Here is a 12,819-nt window from a genome sequence, read left to right on the forward strand (position 1 = left end):
TGACTTACACATTGGTGTCAGTCTGGATCACGGTGGAGACCGAATTCTCCCCAGATGGTTCAAATGAAGGGACTTAACACAAAGGACTACTCTTAGAGTTCCCAAAGCAGAATTTCCTGATCATGGTCCCAAGCTTGAATTAATTTCTAAAACTGTCTTGTGGCTGAATAATGAGCTGAAATCGTGGCAGGGCAACTGTAACAATCAGATCATCATCAACTCAATACTCTCTTGGCATCAATTCGAATATTCTAACATGGTCTGCTGATCTTATTTAGGCTGCTAAGGAAGCTCTGGGTGAATCATGACAAAAGGCACCGGTGGTATAAAGGACAGAGTGATATTTAGGACATCAGAAGACCTAGGTTTGACTCATCTACCTTCAGTAGAGACTGAACCTTAGGAAAATCATTTAAACTCCTCCGGGCCTCAGCTTCCTTATTTATAAAGTAGTGATAGCAACAGTTCCTCCAAAACATAGTATTACTACTATTTCTCAAATAGAGCTAGAATAAAGCTATTGATCTTACTCTAGCGTTTGGAAGGCAGACTGTAGATTCACACTACCTGGTCATTTTGAATCCTCACTTTGACAATTAACGAGCTATAATCTTTGCCACATGACATAGTTCCCAGCGTCCTCCTCCGTAAATGGAAGGTATTGTGTGACTCAGTAAGATAGTATATTAAAAGAGTTTTAAAACAGTGACTGACACTTACTTCACTTACGGAAATTTCATATGTAGAAATCGACATAAAAATGATTCCTGCAAATACACAGACATGAACTATACCCATGGTTGGATTCCCATTTTAAATTTTGTCCCTAACTTTAAATTCCTTTGTTGCAAAATCAGTATTTACTAACAAATTCTTTTGTAAAATGCTCAGAGGATCTCGGAAATGTTACACCTGAGGGTTGAAATTTCAAGGTCTAGGTGCCAGCTCTGGTTGTATGCACAGAGTTCAGTGGGTCTGGATGTGAGTGTCACGCATTGTGTGTTGTTTGTGTTCTTCATTCTCCAGCCTTCATGGCTAACGAATTCTCTCCTACAGTTTTCTTCTTTTCTTTTGTTTCCAGACTCAGAACTTTCAAATTTTGTAATTTTCCTTCTATATCATTGATTTGATATTTTTGAGAATTTGGTTCTATGATTTCTAAGGCTGGTTTTAATGTTGCTGCTTTAAAATGTCCTTATAACATTTCCTTACCTTTATAAAATTTTAAGTTTTTTTACTAGAGTCTGCCAGTTTTTTTCATCTAACCCCATTTTAAAATTAACTCCTTTTCTATTATCTCATTTTAACGCTCTTATTATAATCCATCATCTTAGTATTTTATCGAAAGCATATGGCAATTGTTTTCAACTCTGCCAAGAGCTCAGACTCTGGAGTCAGGCTCCCTGAGTTTGAACCCTGGCTTTGCCATTTACAAAGCCATATGGCGTAAGCATGTTACTGATATCTTGTTTGTTTCTTCATCTGTAAAATGGGAATAATCTTATAATTTCTCATGTGAATTAAAAGAGCGAATATGCATTAAATATTTAGAATTCTATTGAAATAGCTCTCAAAGCATAACTATCATTTTTAAATGGCTCTTTTCTCCATAGAAAATATCTATATCTACGTCATCTATACCATACCTATATCAACACACAGGCACACAATACACCCACATTTATGTATCTATGTGTGTACGTGCACATGCGTATATATCCTCGTCTGCATTATTGAGTATCATATTTTTAGTCTTTTTTATGTTGCAGATTTTCATATTTTTGTATACTCCTCCTTAAAAGAAGTCTATCCCATTCTGATTTTTGCCCATAGAGTAGACACATTCTCCCTGCTTGCTTTCGCGAGCCACCTGCTACTGTGAGAATGCCCCTCTCTAACCCAGTGTAGGTGTTGCTTGATGTCTCCAAGCACCAGATACTTCCTGGTATTTCAGTCTTGGATGTGGGGTATATTTGTTGGTGTCAGTGTTGTATTATCTTACTAGGAAGAATAGAATTTATCCCTGGTTAATATACAGGACTTTCCACACCAACAAGAATAAATTAAAAAATTAAAGCTGTCACCTGGAAGAGTATGGGTCACCATTGCTATGAGCATCTCCTGTTCAGCTCATTTCTACTGATGCCTCCCCAACCCCACCTTCTCTCATTTAGGGCTATAATATTGCTTTTGATAGAGAAAGTGACTATTGCTATTATCAAAGTTGACTACTGGTTTCTAGTGATGCTTTTCAAGATACTAAATGGTTTTAGCCATCATACAGTACATTAGTTTCTGATGTAGTGTTCAATGATTCATCAGTTGCATGAAACACCCATTGCTCATCATATCGCATGCCTCTTAATCATTTTTAAGTGTACAGTTCAGTGATATTAAGTACGTTCACATTGTTGTGCAACTACCACCACCATCCAGTACATCCCCATAACTCTTTTCATTTCTTTCTTTCTTTCAAGAGGGAGAGGTGGAGGTGGGGCAGAGGGAGAAGGAGAGAGAGAATCTTTTTTTTTTTTTTATGTTCAGTTAGCCAGCATATAGTACATCATTAGTTTTTGGTGGAGTGAGAAAGAGACTCTTAAGCAGGCTCCATGCCTGATATGGGGCTCGATTCCATGACCTCGAGATCATGACCTGAGGCAAAATTGAGTCCGATGCTCAACCAACTGCACTGCCCAGGGGCCCCTCCATAACTCCTTTAATTTAAAACTAAGATTCTGTCCTCATTAAACAACTCCCCATTCCACTCTCCCCCTCAGCCCCTGGTAACTAACATCCTACTTTCTGTCTTTATGATTTTGACTAGTCTGAATATTTCCTATAAGTGGAATCATACTATTTGTTCTTCCGTGACTGGCTTATTTCACTTACACAATCTGCTTAAGGTTCATTCATGTTGTAGCATATTGTGGAATTTTCTTCCTTTTTAAGGCTGAACAATATACCGTTGTTTGTATATGCCACATTTTGCTTATCCATTAATTCATTGATGGACACGTGGGTTGCTTCCATATTTTAGCTCTTTTGAATAATGGTGTTATAAACATGGGTGTACAAATATCTCTTCAAGAGCGACTTTCAGTTCTTTTGGATATATGCCCAGAAGTGGAATTGCTAGATCATATGTCAATTCTTTTTTTTTTATTTTTTTGAGGAACACAATTAAATTTTACATAGGATATGGGCTTTCTGAAAATGTAAAGAACAATTTTATGCTAGTAAATCGAACAGCAAAGTGAAATGGTCAAAGTTTTTAAGACACAAATACTAAAATTCATTCAAGAAAAGAACAGATAACCTGAACAGCTCTGTATCTGTTAAAGAAATTGAATTTGCAGTTAAAGACTTTCCCAAAGACATTACATGAAACTGCAGATAAAGATCCCTCGTGAAAATATATGTTGCATTTTTATTATGCAAGTAAAATCCATATATATGTTTATATAGCTTTGTATGAGGGATAGAAGAAAGAGTAGAACTATATTGTTAACTTTGGCTAACTTGGGGAAATTAAGGATGATGAAGAACTCATTGAGTTTTTTATCTCCGTATTGCTTAAATTTTACAAGCATATATCAATTTTAATTTTTTAAATTTATTTGAGAGAGAGAAAGAGAGAGAGAAAAAGAGAGATGGGAGGGGAAGAGGGAGAGAAAGAGGGAGAAAATCTCAAGCAGACTCTCCACTGAGTATGGAACCCAAAGCAGGGCTCAATTCCAGGACTCTGAGATCATGAGCTGAACCAAAATCAAGAGTCGGACACTTAACTGACTGAGACACCCAGGTACCTCCATTAATTTTTAAAATTTAAAAATGTAACTAAGAAAAAAGAAAAAAAGAGAAAAAGAAAATCAGAAACCCTCAAGGGACTCTACTTCATCGTTTATGGCAAGAGGAAGGTTTGAATTCAGCACATCTATTTAATGCCTACTAGGTCTCAGTCCCCATGGATGGTGCTGAGGACACAACAATGAATAAATAAAATAGTATCAGTCTCAATGATCCTTCATATAATAGAGTGAGACAAACAGTAAGGAATTGAGTTCATGTCTAAATTACAGTTCTAATTAGTATGCATGGTCATTGAGAGCATGAACCTCCTCCCTCAGTCTGATAGCACCTAACACAGTGTCTGGCACACAGTTGATATTATTTAATAAGTATTTGGGGAATGAATGAATGATGTGTGTGGTACAGTAGGGCACACAGAGAAAATGGACAATTCTACCTGTGGAGTGGGAAAGGAGCAAGAGAGAGGAGGGGGAGGGCCTCTGGTTAGCCTTTTGGACTTGTAGGTGTTCATAGTGACTACTAAGGAAACTCCAGGCAAAGCAAGGTGCGTATGAAAAGCTGGGAATCACATGGCATGATCAAGGAATGGAAGTTACTCAGCACAATTGCACCGTAAACAAAGACGGTTGGTTTGGGGAATAAGGCAGGGAAAGGGCTAAGGAATTGCCTCATTTACCAAGATAAAATGTTTAGATTGGCGTGAAGAAGATCAGAAAAATCACAGAAGTAAGGCTCTCAGAGGCAAAAGAGTATTTCTTTCTCTGATTGAATGCATGTATTTATATATTTGTATATGTAGGGACCATGATTGTTGGTCACACTCTCTATGAAACAGTGAGATAGGAGATAAGAGGTAAGGGCCTCCATAAATAAATAAATGTGAAGATAGGGTGTGAGAGAATGAAGAGAATTTGTAATTACTATATTCATTTTATGAGTCTGTTGAGTCTTCAGGAGGTGGCACCAAAAACTCAAACTCTAACTCAAATGGAGTTGCTTATATTAGTATCCTGTTGTCTGGTCATGAAGCGAGTGACATAGCAACTGCCTAACTAAACGTCATGGCTGCCTCTGTAACCCTCAGGCTTTTATGATGAATGGCCCCCACCCTCTCATTGATTGGAAATTGTTTCCTACAAAACACTAATTCTCTTGAGTAAGCATGAATACACAGATAGTATTCGGAATCCATTTTTTGTTTATCTTATAAAATTTCACCTATTTCCAAATACAGATATATTTGGAGATTGATAATCTAAATAAGTAATTTAGGGCAAAATTCTTTTGACTTGAGAGCTTCAAATTGAGAAATCAGGACATTAGGAAATCTTGTTGAATTATTTTCCTCTTTTCATTTCAAAGTAAACAGTTGACACAACCCCCTCCTCATTTCTTCTGTTTGTTTGTAGTTATTGAGATTCAAGAATGTGGGGGGGGGCTCTTCCCTGCCTTCAAATTTCTGAAACAAGTATGAATCCGAATCCATAAATAAAATTGTCTGAGAAACAAAATTTGGTTTATTCTCTATAACTCAACTTAATTTCTTACGCAAAACCCCCATGACACTGACAAGAACCTTCACCTCTGAAACTTTTAGGATTTCTACCTTGTGGTCATACTACAGCTTTTGTTCCAGAATATTACACAGGCAAGGTAATCGGAAGGGTGGAGAAGGCAGGTGGGGGAGAGGGAAGCAATCTTCTTCTCAGTCATTTGTCCACATTGATTTTCACTGGAATATCCAGTATCCCCATCTGCCTGGTTCCCTTCAGATCCAGGGATTCTCTGCTGTTCTGAGCCATGATTCTGGCATAGAATTTTTTTTTTTTTTTAACCAGACTGCATATGGAGCCATCTGCCTTATGTGCCCCACAGCTATTTCTTTCTTGGGTCTTGTGGCCTTCCCAGGAGCACTGTGGTGTACAGTTTTCCTCTGCTTTTGGGACACATAAGACCTCTCTATTTAGCTTGCCATTTCTCCCCCACCCCAAGTCAGAGGTCTTTTTATAAGGATATACAGTAAGGGATTGTTTTTTGTGTGCTAGTTTATTTCAAGATAATCTGTCTATCCTTTCAAATTCCTCCTTCCAAATGTTTAGACATTTTACAAACTGAAACCCAGAAAGACTTGTGGGGAGTTATAGGAAAAGAAAATATAATATCTCCAAATGTTTACCCACCGTGTTTTTATATATCATAGCCATCCTTTCTGTTAGGCAACAGTAAAAGTGGCAAACGCAGACTTTGCCATCCATATATATCCTTTTGTTAAGGGAGGGAAACAAATCATATCATACACCTATAGGCTCAGCCTTGGTTTTATTTAACCAATGTTTACTGAACATGTACTGTTTGTAAAGTACAGTGCATAACACAGAGTTGAAGAAAAACAAGATTCCTGTCCTGGAGGAATTTGCACTCTAGCGAAGAAGGAAAACTCGATCATAAATAACAGTAATGTAAAACCTAAAATGATTAATCTGCCCACATGAGTCATAAACAAAGAGCTTTGGGAGCGCTGAGAAGGCGATTAATTTTAATCAGGGGATTGGAGAAAACTTCAGACCTAGCGCTGACTCATAGCCTACCAGTAAACAGAACGTTAACAACTCTCTGGGCATCTGGGGGGGGGGGGTGTGTGCAGAGAATAGCTCACTGCTTCTTCAGACCCTGGACAAGCTCACGTGTGTGCCTGGGAGGGTCCGGAACTTAGAGGTAGTTTTTGTGCTAAGGAACTCTTCCCATACACCTTTGCTCACTGTTACAGACCCCTTCTCTTGCCATTACCTACTTTTCTAAAGCTTCTGCCTTCAGGTCAGTCATTCTCGTGCCTTTTTGTGGTGGTGGTGGTGGGGGGGGGTGTTTCTTTGTTTCTCTGTCTTTTTTAATGTTTCCTTTAGCTGTCCTTTTTCCACTTTAGAGATTAATTTCAAATTCTGAACCCTTTTGAGCTTGGCATTTTCTAACTAGCTAAACTTTGTTCATAAGCCTCAAAGAATCAGAAGCTTTAGGAAAATGACATGGTCAGTAAAGCAAAAGAGGAAAATGAGATTTCTTTTTCTTAAAAAAAATGCTAAACCCTTAAAAGCATATTACTAAGTGAAAAGAGCCAATCTGGAAAGGCTACCTACTATATGATTCCAACAATATGACAAAACTGGAAAAGGCAAAATTATGGAGACAGTCAAAAGATCAGTGTTTGTTAGGGGTTTGGGGTTTGGGGGTGGGGAGAGATGAATAAGCAGAGTACAAAGGATTTTTTTAGAGCAGTGAAGATACCATAAGTATGGGTGTATGTCATTATACATCTGTCAAAATCCATAGAATGTACAACAACACCAAGAGTGAACAAGAATATAAGCTATGGACTTAGGGTGGTAATGATGTGTCAATGTAGGTTCATCATTTGTAACAAATGTACCACTCAGGTGGAAGACCTTGATAGTAGGAGAGTCTCTGAATGTATAGGGAAAGGGGATATATAGGAAATCTCTCTTCTTTCTACTATTTTCTGCTCTGAACCTAAAACTGCTCTAAAAAATAAAGTTTATTTAAAAAAATTTTTTTTAAAGTTAGTATGTATTGTTTCTTCTGCCTCCCACCACCCCAACCAATGAGGGACTGTTCTTATATTCATTTAACCACAGTAGTGCCTTCTGAGTGTCTGTACTAGTCTCTGTTGTTTGTCAGTGCCGCAGAGTGAAATTGTCTTTCACTTTAACAGAACATAAGTGGTAGGTAAATCTTTCACTCTCCTGGCCCATATTTTTTTTTTTTTTAAGAGTCACTGTATTTTTGCTTCCTGTAATAAGTATTATGCCTTGATGTATACTTCAAAGAGATATGGCACAGATAAGAAAGGGAAAAAAAAAAGGAAAAAATCAATATGGGGAAATATCATTTCTGATTGCTATGAAACATTTCAACGTTCCCTATTTGTTTTATCACTCAAAGAAAAACTATGATGGTATACAAGACTTATTTAGCACCATACAAAGTGTATGATGCTGAGACAAGACAGTCTGCCTTGACCAGTCACCATGGTAACTTCTAAAAGCAAACATTATGTCTGATTAGGTTGCCCTTCTCAGGAAGAATTGACCAGGAAAAGATCTTTTGAAAAGTTTAAAATGAAGGCTAGGAAGATACTGGTACTAATTCTACACAGCTGCTCTCCTCGCTGACTCTCCTAATAAGAGTGACTCAGACTATTTTCTAGAACCTTTTCCCACTCCCATAGAGAGCTTCCAATGAAATCCTCCCCTTGCTGAAAATGTGCCTCAGCTCGGTTCTTTGTGGTTATTGTCTCCACAGTCCATAATCAGAATTCCAGATATCTTTGTGGCTGCTTGTAAAGAGATTAATGAATGTTCCAAAAGAAAAAAAAATAATAATAAAAGAGGTGAAACATAATCGGCTCTAAAAAAAAAAAATGTTGTAAAAGGAAGCAAAAACTCAATCACGTCTGCCTAGCAGTAACTTGGGAGGCAGGCAGGCAGGCAGGAGTAAGGTGGAAACGTCAAAGAAGCCAGGAGACTACTTTATGTTAGAATTATTTTGGTGAAAGCTCTTATATGCTGATTTCATGAAAACTCTTTTGGAAATGCTCTCTGCTTTTAAAAAAGATCCTTATAAACAAGATCCTTTTCCACTAAGTTTGTCCATAAAGCACGGTGTCTATCCATTATCCTGTTCTTCCTATTTAATTTCCTAAATAACGTAAAAAGCAAGTGACTTCACTGGAGGCTGACGAATGTAAGGAGGGTCCCCAAGTAAGGATGGGATAGTTTTACTCGTACTTTAACTGAGAGGGTGAAGTCTTCCTGGGCTGGTGTAATATTTGATAGAGGTGGTCTTAGAGAGAATTCATGAAAAGTCTGCAAAATATGCACAAACCTTCTGGTGCTTTGTAAACCTAAAACACTGGGCAGCATCAGATGTTATTCTCCTCACTTACACCGGCACGGTAAGTAACTAAGGAATCAGTTATTCAACTTAACCTGGGAAAAAATCTTTGACTTTGAGCAAAAGGTAAAACTAAGTTCATTCTTTTTTCCCTCTTTATTGAAAGGAAACAGCTTTTTTTTTCCTGATTATACATGAATATTATAACAAATCCTAGAGAGAAATGTGGTAATATATACATCAAAATTTAAAATGCACAACTCTTTTGCCTACAGATAGAACTCCACACATGCAAATGGAAATGTGTGCATTCCAAGATTCTTATTAAAGCAAAAGATAGGAAGTTGTCTAAATGTGTTCTGTGGGCAACAGGTTAAAAAATGCTGACGTAGTCATACACTGTAATACTATTTTGTTTTAAAAAAGAATGAGGACGTGCTATATGGGCCAATAAGGAATAACCCCCAAAGTATACTCTTAAATGACAAGGCAGCAAATAGATATGTCCCAAACGCTTTACGTATATGAACTCATTTGAATTTCACAATAGTCCCCTTGTGTTGGTAGTCTTATAATTCCCGTATTATAGATGAGATGAGGGGCACATAAAGATTAGGTAATCTGCTCAAGGTCACAGATCTAGTAAAGGGTAATGTCAGGATTTGACCGTAGACTACCTAACTTCAGAGTTTGCAGTACTAAACACTGAGAAATGCTGTAAAGCAATGTTTAGAATAGTGTATATAATATACTGCTAATGTGTAATAAAGGATATATATAACTTATGCACGCGCGCACACACACACACACAAAATCTTCGATATTCATGGATCCGTCTACTTGTTAAAATGTATTTATAACCTCAAAATCAATATTCACCAAACTTCTTAGGTCAAACGAGGTGGCACTTAGCCTTGTTTTTGTTCCTATACTGTGAATCGGTGTCCTCTTTACAGTGTACTTAGTGCCTGTTTTTTCTCATTTTTGTGCTTTCAGTTGGTGACTTTGCTGTTTAAAATGGCCCCAAGCATAGCACAGAAGTGCCATCCGTGCCATCCGGTGTTCCTAAGCCCAAGAAGGCTGTGATGTGCCTCAGAGAAAATAATGCGTTAGATGAGCTTTGTTCGGGCATGAGTTACAGTGCTGTTGGGTGTTAGATTGATGTTAATGACTCATAAATAAGATATCTTTAAACAGAAACACATACAAGACAAAGTTATATATTGATCAGTTGGTGACAATGTTGTGACCAGAGGTCACAGGGACTTAAGTGTGTATTCCACCTAGGAGTAATGATGCAGGAATTGCTAATTCAAAGTTCACAGAGACTCTGGAACACAAGTACTATGAATAACAAGAATCAGTTATATACATATGTATGTGCGTATATGTGCTTATGTATATATCATGCACAGAAAAATCTTAAGGTGATAAACTGTTTACAGTGGGTGGTTGTGGGAGGAAAACTAAGATACCAGATGGAGTTCAGAAGTGGGAGAAAGATTTTCTTTTCCCCTTATGAAATTTTACCAGGTGTATCATCTATTGAAATATTTTCATGCAAACACTACAGAGAAAGGAAAAGTTTCCCAAAGTTTTGCATAATCCCACCTTCTTGCAAATGGATTCATAAAAAAAGTTTCTAGGCTTTTGAAATGCAAATATAATATACATGATCATACTCTACAATATCTTGCTTTTTTAAACTTTATATGCTGAACTTCTTTCTAGGTCAAAACATAAAGAGGTACCTCTTTCTCCTTTTCTTTCTTCATCCCGCCACAAACACAGCCCCCTACTGAGACACAGACATCACAGATTTCTGGCTTTCCAGACTGCCCTCCCACAAATGGCATTTCTGCAAGACTATAGCAGCAACATGTTGAAGACAAAGTCATGCTCTGACTCTGAAATTTAAAGTAAGAACATGGAAGAGGATATATCAAAAAATGAGGAGAATCTCCTGAAAAGTTTTGTGATTTTTTATGTTTTTACTTTTCAGCCTAAGCCAGAGAATTTTCATTACAAAAAATAGAAGAGAAAAAAAATTTACTCTGAGTCAGTCACATACTAGGTACTGTATTCATGTATATACATATTTTTTGATCTCACACTACTGGAGTTAGACAGAATCATTCCCATTTTATAGATAGAGAAAACAGGTTTCCCCAGTGAAGTCACTCACGTCTCTAGACAGCAAAGAAGGGAACCCCTTTCTACATTCATCTTCAGGCTAAATGTTTATGGATATTTTTGTCGTAATCCTTAATATTTAATGGTCACATAAACAGGTTATGTGGCCACTTTTTATCACTATATACAACATTAATGGCATCCAGTTTCCCCAAGACCACATGACAGGTGCAATGTGAATTCCAAAGCGTTAAGAATCAGACTATTGGAATCACAACTGCACACGACTCATCGCATTAGACAATGAAATTCTAATCTTTTTGGTACATCCATCTTTTTAAAAAAAAAAAACTAGTCTTCACCAGGAAGATTCTGGTTTTGCTCTTCAAAAATAATAATAATGATAATAATAATAATAACCCTTAAGATACTGACATGCCAGCTTAGAGAAAAAGATGATGAAAAATTACAGCTACTTAAGATAATGGCTTCCAGGGCCATAGGACCAAGTTAAGTTGAATATACATGAAGTCAAGGAATTATGCTCATGATTGTATTTCAATTAGACCTGCTGGTATACTCACTGTTTAAGTTTGAATTGCAATACCCACTAATTTCCTCTAGAGGGAGAATGAAACAAGAATAGGCAAATGGAGTGTTAAAAGGTGGATAAAGTACAATGATCTTGAAGATCACCCTTTAACAGAGAAAAGACATTTTGCCAAAACTGTCATAAGCAAAACCAGAGTGGATAGTGTTATTGTGATATATTTTATAAGTACAGTTGAATCAATCTCTAAAATAAAAAGCATCATGTTTTTAGTTTTCCTTTAATTTTGAATAGAAAATAACTATGCACACAATTTCACCTACTTCACTCTTTATAGATTGCAATAATATCTATATTCTAAAAGAGATGATGAGCTGCTAAAAACACTTTTTAAAAAAAATCATGCATTTAGTACTTAGTATTCATGAAATAAATATGATGCTTATCTACTTAAATACACAAGCCAAGCAGCCTAAATAAAGGAGGACTCCTGCAAAGCAAATTATCCAATGCTATATAAAATACCACATGAAATTAAGTATCAAGATGATTATCCTTCCTCACCCCACAATCTCCTTATGATGGTCAATGTTCTGCTAAAATGATCCAATCTTTTAAAGTTTGGAGATCCGGAGGAAAACCACTGAAATAAGTGTTTATGTGCATTGTGCAAGAACTGAAATTCAGGTAGCTTCACTGTTATTACAGAATCTGAAGAAATAAACATCAAAGGGAGATGAGATCACTATCCCCAGAAATAAAGGTTTCCACAAGAAAAACAATGTGGAAGAAAATTATCCTCTTTGCTAACAATATGGTGATCAGCCTTTCCTGCTTTCTCCTGATGATGAGGTGATGTCACTGGTCAGAAGTGCTGGCCTATTTTCTGTTCTGCCTATGGTGGGTTGAATTGGATGAAAATAAACATCTTACATAACAGGCCGGCTGTGCACTTCGTCTTTTTTTTTTTTTCCCCAAGGAGATTTTCCCAGTGTGAATTCTGCATGTACAATTAACATTGGCGAAATTTCAGCTAAAAAATCTGTTAGGTTTATAAGCAGATTGACAATACAGCCCATGTATGCTGCCTGCCATTCCCCCCAACCACCCTACCTCCCGTGTGCGCACACACACGCACACCATCTCCAGCATCACCACCTCTACCGCCATCACCTCCACTCCTCTCGTAATCAAACCAGCTTTGTACTGAGACAGAAGGGAAAACAGTCAAGTTAAAATGGAAATTGGTCTTCAAAGTGTTGTAACAAAACAGAAGATTGCAGATTAGAGCCATTGTCTTAGTCCAGTGATATAAATCAGACCCCCTCCCCACCAATTCGGGGCTTGCTTTCTCAAAACTGAAGATGATAAATCAAAGATTACAAACCTAACCAAAATGATGCATCCTTACTTTAGTAGCC

This window comes from Ursus maritimus, unplaced genomic scaffold, assembly GCF_017311325.1.
Source record: "Ursus maritimus isolate PB19 unplaced genomic scaffold, ASM1731132v1 scaffold_21, whole genome shotgun sequence".
In the NCBI taxonomy this organism is placed as follows: domain Eukaryota; kingdom Metazoa; phylum Chordata; class Mammalia; order Carnivora; family Ursidae; genus Ursus; species Ursus maritimus.